At 46.5% G+C, this 10328-nt stretch overlaps 1 pseudogene; it reads left to right on the forward strand.

Moving 5' to 3' along the window:
• Window positions 1–5925: 5925 nt before the first annotated feature.
• On the forward strand, window positions 5926–8386 carry LOC142841343 (major centromere autoantigen B-like; annotated as a pseudogene).
• Window positions 8387–10328: the final 1942 nt, after the last annotated feature.

Below are 10328 nucleotides of genomic sequence, written 5' to 3' on the forward strand. Positions count from 1 at the left end.
ACCTGGATGCGGAAGCATGTCTGGCCCATTCCTTACTCTCTCTGCTCGTCCCTGGGTCCTGCTTTGACTGTTTGGTTTGCTTTGGATCTGATCTTCGTCCATCGTTCAAGCATAACATCCTGACTTTGTAAGTCTAATGCTTAATAAACCCCAATTCTTAGTTCTGAGCTAGTGCGAGATTCCGTTTTTCTTGATCGTCCAATCATTTCAGCCTTCTAGTGAGGCAATGTGGGTTTTAACTTCTCATTCTCCATGCTGGAGGTTGAGACCTCACACGGCACAGACAGATTTGCTTTTGACTGAAAGGTAATTTTTCTTTTTCTTTTTATAAAATACCCGTCACTAGGGAGTTAGCAGTGTGAGAGCTGGAGCAGGGATAGAAGTGCTTTTACCAGCCACTGAAAAATCTCTGGAATGACCTTTTGTCCCAGGGACACAGCATAAGGACGTGGGGGCCCACAGTCTTCCAAGCAGCGCAGGAACCTCCACAACAGCTGTGCACAACTTCTCGCATAGGGTTGGAGCCGTATCACGGCCCCCTCGACCCGCAAGGAATGACGCGACCACCAGAGCTCTTCTCATTGCAGTTTATTCCAGGACCTTATTCACTCTCTCTCTCTCTCTTCCTCTCTTCCCCTCCCTCTCCGATGACCTCTCTCCTCTTTTCCTCTCTCCTCTCTCTCTCCGGGAAAACCCTCTCCCAGCCCTTAAGTAGGCATGGGCTGCCAACCCCGAACTGCCAGGTGGGCACTGAACATAGGTTCACGCATATGCAGGCAGCCGATAATCATTGCGTGATCATAGCATATGTCAGGCCTTAGCTATCTCAGGAGTTGATTATACATCTCCATCAGGTGTGACACCATGCAGCTCGCTACAGAGCTGCAATCCCCAGCAGAGTGGCAGGGCAGGCGCCCAGGGCGAGCGGCACTGTTTGTCAGCTGCTGAAAGCTCCCTGAATTTCTGTTCTCTGTGCCTGGAATCTGGGTTTTCTTAATTGATTTAACTACATCTAACCTCTTGAGTGACTCATTTTCCCCGAGTTTTTTTTCTTTTTTAACAAATATCAGGTCAGATTTTACCATAGGATCTGTCATGACACCATTGCATCGGTTCCAGTAGCTACTTGGAAACAATGCCATCTGCTGGTTAACAGGTAAAATGGCAGATTTCGTTTCTAATGTGATTTTTGCCACTCTCCTTGCTACCATGATGGAAGACATCACACAAGGCTTCCATGAATATGGAGGTACCTCAATTTACTGGTTATTAGGTTTCCTTTTTCTTCTCCATAAAATATCATTATGGAAGTATACGGCACTAATTGATAGGATTAATACCATGATAGGCAAAATTGACTCCATATCTAAGGGTACTAGAAACTTACCTGAAAAGGTCCAGGCTGTTGAATTTGAAGTTATCACATGTTTTGATAAGGTAACAGACAGAATATACCTCCAGGATGGCAACTTATGCAATATACAGGAGCAGTTCAAGGAGAAGACATTATCTTTGAAAGGAAACATTAATACCTTGTAATCACAGGTGCAGAATGGTGACCAGAAAATTAATACTGTAGCGAATCACTAGAAACATTTGCAGGTCAGGAAATTCAGGCTTTATGAGAGATAATGATAAAGAGATTTGAAATGATTGAGGAAATTATTGGAGCTGATGAACAGGGTGAGAAGGCACAAGGGTAGGATACAATGTCACCACTGGCTGTCAGAACTGGTTTACCCAAGATTTTAGTGACATCCCCTGTAATTTACTCTGACAAAGTGTCAACTTCTAAAGACTCAAAGGGAGACAAAGAAGGTAGATGGACACCCATAAGAACGAACGACCTAAAGAAAATTAAGCATGTTGTCGTTACTTATGGCTTGTGCTCTACATTTGTTAAAGAAATGATAAGAACTTGGGCTTCTAATGTCAGGGCTATGCCCCATAATTTCTCCCACTTAGCATCAGCAGTGTTAGAGGATGGACCTTCCTTGATGTTTGAAATTTATTTTAGAGAAGAATCCAAACATATGGAACAGCAAGAAAGAACAAAGGATGTGGAGGTTTCCCAGGATCAAATTCTTGGTGTAGGAGAGTACGCTGATACACAGGTCCAAGCTCTTTACAACAAAGAAGTATTGTCCCTATGCCATGAAGCAGCCTTGATTGCTTGGAATGGGATACCAGAACTAGGGAAAATTATCGAATCATATACCTGGTTAGGCAGGGACAGAGGGAACCCTATACTGACTTTTTGCAAAGATTAATTAAGGCTCTGCACATAGGAGTATCAGACCCAGAAGCTAGATAAATAATTCTTGAATCACTGGCTTTTAAAAATGTAAACTTAGAATGCAAAAACGTAACTGGGCCTTTAAGGTATAGATCAGCACCTATGGATGAATGGACTCAGCATATGATGAATTTTCAGACGTTTAGCTACAATGATGAATCTTGGGTATTAGAAGCGATTTACAAAGCAATGAGGGGACACCAAACTGCCAAATGTTATAATTGTAGTAAATTAGGACACCTGAAAGGGGATTGCAGGCAAGGAATTTCTAAGAATAACACTTCATCTGGGAATGGCAGGAATAGGAGACCTCAGCCTTCAGGTATATGTAGGAGGTGTGGTAAAGGAAAGCATTGGACCAATGAATGCAGATCAACAGCAGACAGACAAGGCAACCCGATACCATCGGGAAACTCTTTGAGGGGCCTCTCATAGGCCCCAAAGCCAAAAGTGGCCCAGTCATTCCCAGGAACTGGGGAGGACATGTCACACCAGGAAAATTAAAAACTCTAGAAGCTTCTGTGCAAGACCATAAGGTTCTAAATGATGGCTCAAATTTGAAGGATAAGTCAGAAATTCAAATAGGAAATAAAAAGTGCATCGTTTGGCAAACTTCTATAAATGATCAGAGACCAAAAAGCTGAGGGTATGTATAAATGGAATTGTGGTTGTTGGCTTGATAGACACAGGAGCGGATGTGAGTATCATCACTCCAGAATCTTGGAATCCAAATTGGCCCCTTCAAGAGGCAGATGGAACCATATCTCGAGTTAAACAAAGCACGAGATAGGTTGACTATATTGGGCCAGAAGGTCAAAGAGGAAAGCTAAGGCCATATGTAGCTGATATTGCCATAAATTTATGGGGCCATGACTTGCTACAGATTAACATTCCTGCAGCCCCAGGAACTCATAATTCTGGGAAGGATGTAATAAGGTACTATATACACAAAGGTCACCAGCCATTCAGGCTGTACAAGAACATAAAACTAAGAACCAAAGACACTCCACTTGGAGCTTGTCTTCTTTTTGGCAAAACCGGCCTTTGGTCAAGGATCTGCCCATACCTCAACTACTGACAAAATACGTAGTATCCGGAAATGGATAAGCAGAACTGTCAATCTTGCCAAGGCAGGGTAAGACAGTTTTGAAAAATTTCTTGCCTTTAAAAATACTCTGTCAGTTATTCTAGGCCTTAGCCAAAGTTGGTTTCTTCAGCGTTGTAAATGTGACTTTGGGTGATTGCCCAGGTAGCCAGTTGTCTCTGTGATTTGTTGCATGTTTTGGAAGTTGTCTGATCACACTTCCTAATTACTCAGGTAACATTATTTCCCTTCTTGGATCTTCAGTGGGGTTGAAGACTAGATAAATGTAGCTACTTTCCTCTCTTGACTTGGCCAAGGTATTTATTATACAAGACTTAAGCTAGTTAGAATAGGATATTTGTTCTTATTGTATATAATTTTATAGTAGGTTTAGAACTCTCTTATTTGAATAAAAGGGGGAGGTGCTGCAGGAAGGTTACAGCTAATACCTACCTGCCTACTGGGGCATGGCATCATGCACTATTTACCTGGATGCGGAAGCATGTCTGGCCCCTTCCTTGCTCTCTCTGATTGCCCCTAGGTCCCATTTTGGCTGCTCAGTTTGCTTTGGATCTGATCTTCATCCATCGTTCAAGCAGAACATCCTGACTTTGTAAGTCTAACCCTTAATAAACACCAATGTGTTTTCTTAGTTCTGAGCTAGTGTAAGATTCCTTTTTTGTTAAGTGTCCGATCATTTCCACCTTCAAATAGATATCCACAGATAGGGTTGTTTCACCTTCATGTTTCTTCCATTAATAAATTTCTGACTTTTATTGAGTGTTCAATGGTATGATGATGGTGGGCAGGACCTATCTCTAATTTCTTAATAGCCTCCATTTAAAGGGTTCCATGGTGTTTGTGTGTGTGTGTGTGTGTGTGTGTGTGTGTGTGTGTGTGTGTGTGTGTGTAAGGGATTCTGGATAGTAGGTGGATGCTATTAGCTTTCCTACCTCACTTCCACGAGGCACCCAAATATTACCATGAATTCGTGATTATGTGTGAGAGAATTGCCTGCCTCTATCTCTTCAGTAGGGTAAGCAATACATAATGCTACTGCTAAAGGGTATGTACTCATGGACGTAGGTGACAACTTATTACCAGAAATGAGCCTGACTCTTGCATTGCCCCAAATGGGATCTGTGACCTCCATTCCTATACACCTTTGGCTTGCCTTAAACTTCAGAGTGCTAGTCTGCCCGTTGAATGAGGTCTTGTAATATTTAAGATCTTTGAGAATCTGTCAATAGAGATGGGATTTGGACCTCCCATTCCAATGTCAAGCATATTTGTCTCAGAATGTCCTCCAAACCCCTCTCCTGGGTCAGTCTGGTCCCCTGATTGTATCAGGGAACATGAGAAAGAAACAGTCTAAGAATAAAAGTTATTGGGCCCTAGGACAGCTAATGGGTAAACTATTTCCAATATAGGTTACTGTTTTTAACACCTAATATAAAAAAGTCTATAGTAAAAATAACTGCTGCAAAAGGGGATGCAAAAAGTAAAAGATAGTCCCCTGACTGACAGGGAGCTACTGTCACGCTTTCCCTATCTGAGGCCTGAGCTGGACAACAAGAAGCAGATAGGGACAGCTAGGGCTGCATTCCAGGCACAGGTCCCGTCAGCAAGACACATAACGACAACAAAATTATAGGTATATGAGACACTTGTCTTAAGCTCCTTTCTTTACAACTCTGAAACCTGGACAATGAAACGCTCTTCAGAGCAGAATGTGTTTGAGAAGGCATGTCTCAGGAAGAGTCTAGGTGTCACACTGAGAAATAGGCTGCGCAACAATGACATTAAGAAGCATCTTCCTGACCAGCCTGGTCTACAAGAGCTAGTTCTGAACTCATATTTTTGGTTGTGAGCCTAGCCTTTAACGGCTGAGCCATCTCTCCAGCTCAGGGGATGCACCCACATACTGAGACAATGGGGATGTTCTATTGGGAACTCACCAAGGCCAGCTGGCCTGGGTCTGAAAAAGCCTGGGATAAAACCGGACTCGCTGAACATAGCGGACAATGAGGACTACTGAGAACTCAAGAACAATGGCAATGGGTTTTGGGTCCTACTGCACGTACTGGCTTTGTGGGAGCCTAGGCAGTTTGGATGCTCACCTTACTACACCTGGATGGAGGTGGGTGGTCCTTGGACTTCCCACAGGGCAGGGAACCCTGATTGCTCTTCGGGCTGATGAGGGAGGGGGACTTGGTAGGGGGAGGGGGAGGGAAATGGGAGACGGTGGCGGGGAAGAGACAGAAATCTTTAATAAATGAATGAATAAATAAATAAAATAAAATAAAATAAAAGAGCTAGTTCCAGGACAGGCTTCAAAACCACAGAGAAACCCTGTCTCGAAAAACAAACAAAAAACACAAAAAACAATAAAAAAAACCCCAAACATCTTCCTGGCTTGCCACCACCAGCTGCTGCCCAGGGAGCCACTTTGTCTAGGGCGGGGCGCACAGAGAGGCCGCCAGGTGACCCTCTGCCGCGGGCCCGCCCCCCCTTCCCGGGGCTGCAATGACGGTGCCGGGCCGGTATGGGCCCCAAGCGGCAGCTGACATTCAAGGAGAAGTCGCGGATCATCCAGGAGGTGGAGGAGAACCCGGACCTAAGCAAGGGCGAGATCGCGCTGAGCTTCAACCTGCCGCCGCCCACGCTGAGCACCATCCTAAAGAACAAGCGCGCCATCCTGGCATCGGAGAGAAAGTACGGAGTGGCCGCCACCTGCCGCAAGACCAACAAGCTGTCCCCTTAAGACAAGCTGGAGGGGCTCCTCATTGCTTGGTTCCAGCAGATCCGCGCCGCGGGCCTGCCGGTCAAGGGCATCATCCTGAAAGAGAAGGCGCTACAGATAGCGGAGGAGCTGGGCATGGACGACTTCACGGCTTCCAAAGTCTGGCTGGATCGCTTCCACCGGCGCCAGGGTGTAGTGGCCTGCAGCTGCCTGACAGGCTCCAGGGCGCAAAGCTCTGAGAGCAGCAGTGGGAGTGCACCAGGCTGGCCCCCACAGGAGGAGCAGCCACTGTCGGTGGCTGAGGGCTATGCCTAGCAGGACGTGTTCAGTGCCACCGAGACCAGCCTGTGGTAAGACTTTCTGTCTGACCAGGCCTCGGGGCTGTGGGGAGGTGATGGAATGGCTCGCCAGGCCACACAGCGCCTTAGTGTTTTGCTGTGCACCAACGCTGATGGCAGCGCAAAGCTTCCCCCGCTGGTCGCAGGCAAGTCCGCCAAGCCCCGTGCAGGCCAAGGTGGTCTGCCCTGTGACTACACTGCCAACTCTAAGGGTGGAGTCACTACCCAGGCCCTAGCTAAGTACTTGAAAGCGCTGGTCACCCGAATGACTGCAGAATCTCGTCGGGTCCTTTTGCTGGCTGGCCGTCTGGCTGCCCAGTCCTTGGACACCTTGGGCCTGCGGCATGTGCAGCTGGCCTTCTTCCCTCCCTGCACTGTGCATCCATTGGAGCGAGGAGTGGTGGAACAGGTGAAGGGCCACTACCGCCAGGCTACTTTTCTCAAGGCCATGGCAGCACTCGAGGGCCAGGATCCCTCAGGCCTGCAACTCGGCCTGGTGGAGGCCTTACACTTTGTGGCTGCAGCCTGGCAAGCGGTGGAGCTCTCGGACATAGCAACTTGCTTTCGGGAGGCCGGTTTTGGGGATGGCCTTAATGCCACTATCACCACTTCCTTCAAGAGTGAGGGAGTAGAAGAGGAGGAGGAAGATGAGGAGGAGGAAGAAGAAGAGGAGGGTGAAGGGGAAGAGGAGGAGGAAGAAGAGGAAGAAGAAGGGGAGGAGGAAGAAGGTGGGGAAGGACAGGAGGTGGGAGAGGAAGAGGAGGTGGAAGAGGAGGGTGAGGTTGATGACAGTGATGAAGAAGAGGAGGAGGAGGAAGAAGAAGAAGAAAGCTCCTCTGAGGGTTTAGAGACTGAAGACTAGGCCCAGAGAGTAGTGGAGGCCAGTGGTGGCTTTGGGGGTTACAGTGTCCAGGAAGAGGCCCAGTGCCCCACCCTCCATTTTCTGGAAGGTGGGGAGGACTCGGACTCAGACAGTGATGAGGAGGAGGAAGATGAAGAGGAGGATGAGGAAGACGATGAAAACGAGGATGATGATGATGATGGCGATGAGGTCCCTGTACCCAGCTTTGGGGAGGCCATGGCCTACTTTGCCATAGTCAAATGGTACCTGACCTCCTTTCCCATCGATGACCGCGTGCAGAGCCACATCCTTCACTTGGATGATCTGGTCCACGTGACTAGGAAGAACCATGCCAGGCAGGCGGGAGTTCGGGGTCTTGGACATCAAAGCTGATCTGCGGGACATAGCTGCACTCCAGCCCAGATGGACAGTACCTGCCCAAGGCAGAGAACTCTGGGCAGCTGCTGGAGATGGCTGGAGGAGTTGCAGGGCCTTCAGGAATGCTTTGCCCGGCCCCGAGACAGGCCCAGGGGCTGAGGTCTGCCTCACTGCTATTGCCTCCTTCTCAGATTCCTCTTTCCTCCCCGTTAGTTCCTGGGCTCAGGGCACTGGTTGGGTGGGAAGCTGTCCGGTGCTACCACGCTATACCACCAGTGGGCTAGACCATAGCAGCAGCCAGAGACAGGTCCTGGAAGCACTCGGCCAGAGAGTGCCTCTCCCCTTGCCACCCAAAGAGGTCTTTGGTGGGGGGATCCCAAAGCCATTCTGGAAAGGGCTCCAGAGGAAGGTCCAGCCTAGGCTCCCACAAAACTAGCATCCCCCCGTCCTGCACCTCTAGGCTGCCTAAAGAAGCACAGTGTAACGCAGGGCAGCCTCCTGAGCCTGCCTCCTGCCTGCTTTCCACCTCCCTAAATCCCTTGCTCTGGCCCAGTCTTTGGCCCTTGGTTTTCTTTCCAGATTGGAGGTTTCCAAGAGGCCCTCTTGGGGAGTGACAGCAGGCACCTCCAATCTGGGCAGCTGCAGGCCTTGTGCCTCAACCTCTGCAGGCCCCCATCCTGGGCATAGGGGCCTGGAGCTGGGCCCAGAGTCCAGACGTCCAGGTGCTCCCTTCCCAGTTTGAATTCAATAAATCTGTCTACTCCCCTTTTGTGGGAGTGAATGTTTTAACAGCCAAAAAAAAAATATCTTCCTCTACAAAAGGAAGTAAACTACAGGATACAGCAACCACGTTTGGAATACTTTGGCTGGAATTACAGGCAACTGTGAGCTGCCTGACATGGGTGCAGGAAACTAAACTCTGTTCCCCTATAGGAGCAAAAAGCACTCTTAATTATTCTGAAGCCCTATCTGCAGCCCATGTCTGGTTTCAGAAGTTTTCTCTTTGAGATAAGGTCTTACTACACAGCCCATGCAGTACAGAACTTAACAAGCATACTACCTCTGCTTCACTAATTTACTTCAATATGCTTTAAGGGGGGAGGGAAAGCTGAAGAAAAGGCTCAGTGGTTAAGAGCACTGACTATTTTTCCAGTGCTCCTGAGTTCAATTCCCTGGAAACCACATAAAAAATGTTAGAGAGATATAAAGATAGTAATTGTGTTACTAAAAAGTATTGATATGTATGAAGATTAAGTTAGATGGATGTTTATAGAATGGAAAAGAAAGTAAGAAATCTTATGCAAGTCATGAATAGCTGAGTTATTCAAAGCATGTAAGGGATAAGACTTCGAGAAGGTGTATATGGTATTAAAATTTCTAAGGCCAAAGATCTACATTACAATAATTGGCTGAAATGCGTGTCTAACCAATTTTATTTAGAAATTGTTAGCCATTAAAATATTATACAGTAATTAAAATTCCAGACTGGTGTGACTAATCTTGGAGTTCAAAAACCATTTTTTGGAGGCTTATATTAATATACTCAGAGATATGAAATAAAGAATATTTTCTTCTTGCCCTCTAAGGTCAATGAGGCTACAAGGGACTGCCAGCCATCTCTAGAAACACTCTGCAAAGGTAGAAAATCACCTATTCTCTTGTTCAAGGAAGCCACAGAGACCCTAACCTGTGAATTCTAACCAGCATCCAGTCTACAAAGAAGAAGGTCAACACAGAGGAAAGATCTCCTCAGTGCTTCCAAGGCAAGGCATAGTCAAGCAAGGTCTTTGCCTTATCTTAGATGGATGGACAACTGGTGAAAAAAAAGCATAGAGGAACACGAGATTGAGATCCTTCATAAGCCCAAGAGGTTCCCAAGGATTAGATTCTCAAGTAGCCTTAACAGTACAAAAACAAAATTTTGGCTACCTACATGGTCTTAAACACACAGCAGGAAAGTGTATGCATGGTAAAAATGATCAGTATGCTTAACAGCTCAAGGGATTGCAGTCCCCAGACATAACCATATGAAATAGTATTTTGAAAACTCTTTCCCAACTCTTTCCTTCCCTGATATAGGAAAAAAACCAGTTTACCTCAGCACTGCAGTGTCTAGCTATAGCTCATAAAGAAGTTTATCTTCTTAATCACTGAGGCCAAATCTAAATCTGTATTTACTAATGATGGAACACTGTCTCTTTCTGGAAGACTGTGTCTCCCAGCTGTCATGTGTCCTTCTTCACTCTAACCACCTATGTTAGAGGAGGCTGCTAGACACTCCAAGATTTTGGAAATTACTCAGAATACCCAAGTGATGTTTTTGGAATGCAGCTAGACATTCTCATAAAAATGACTTAATATGATTGAGTCTCATTTAAACTGTTGTTTAGATGCTGATTTTTAACAGATTTCTCTTACAAAGCTTCCAGGTACTTGTTCCTTAAACAGGAGGCTGATGCAATAAACAGCTTACAGAATGAATTAATCTCTCTCTCTTCTCTCTCTCTCTCTCTCTCTCTCTCTCTCTCTCTCTCTCTCTCTCTCTCTCTCTCTGTGTGTGTGTGTGTGTGTGTATGTATTGGAACGGCATACAGGCTACAGTCTAGCTAATACAACAATGGCTAACTGTATAGCTGTGAATGGAATGC

Source organism: Microtus pennsylvanicus, chromosome X (genome assembly GCF_037038515.1).
Source record: "Microtus pennsylvanicus isolate mMicPen1 chromosome X, mMicPen1.hap1, whole genome shotgun sequence".
In the NCBI taxonomy this organism is placed as follows: Eukaryota; Metazoa; Chordata; class Mammalia; order Rodentia; family Cricetidae; genus Microtus; species Microtus pennsylvanicus.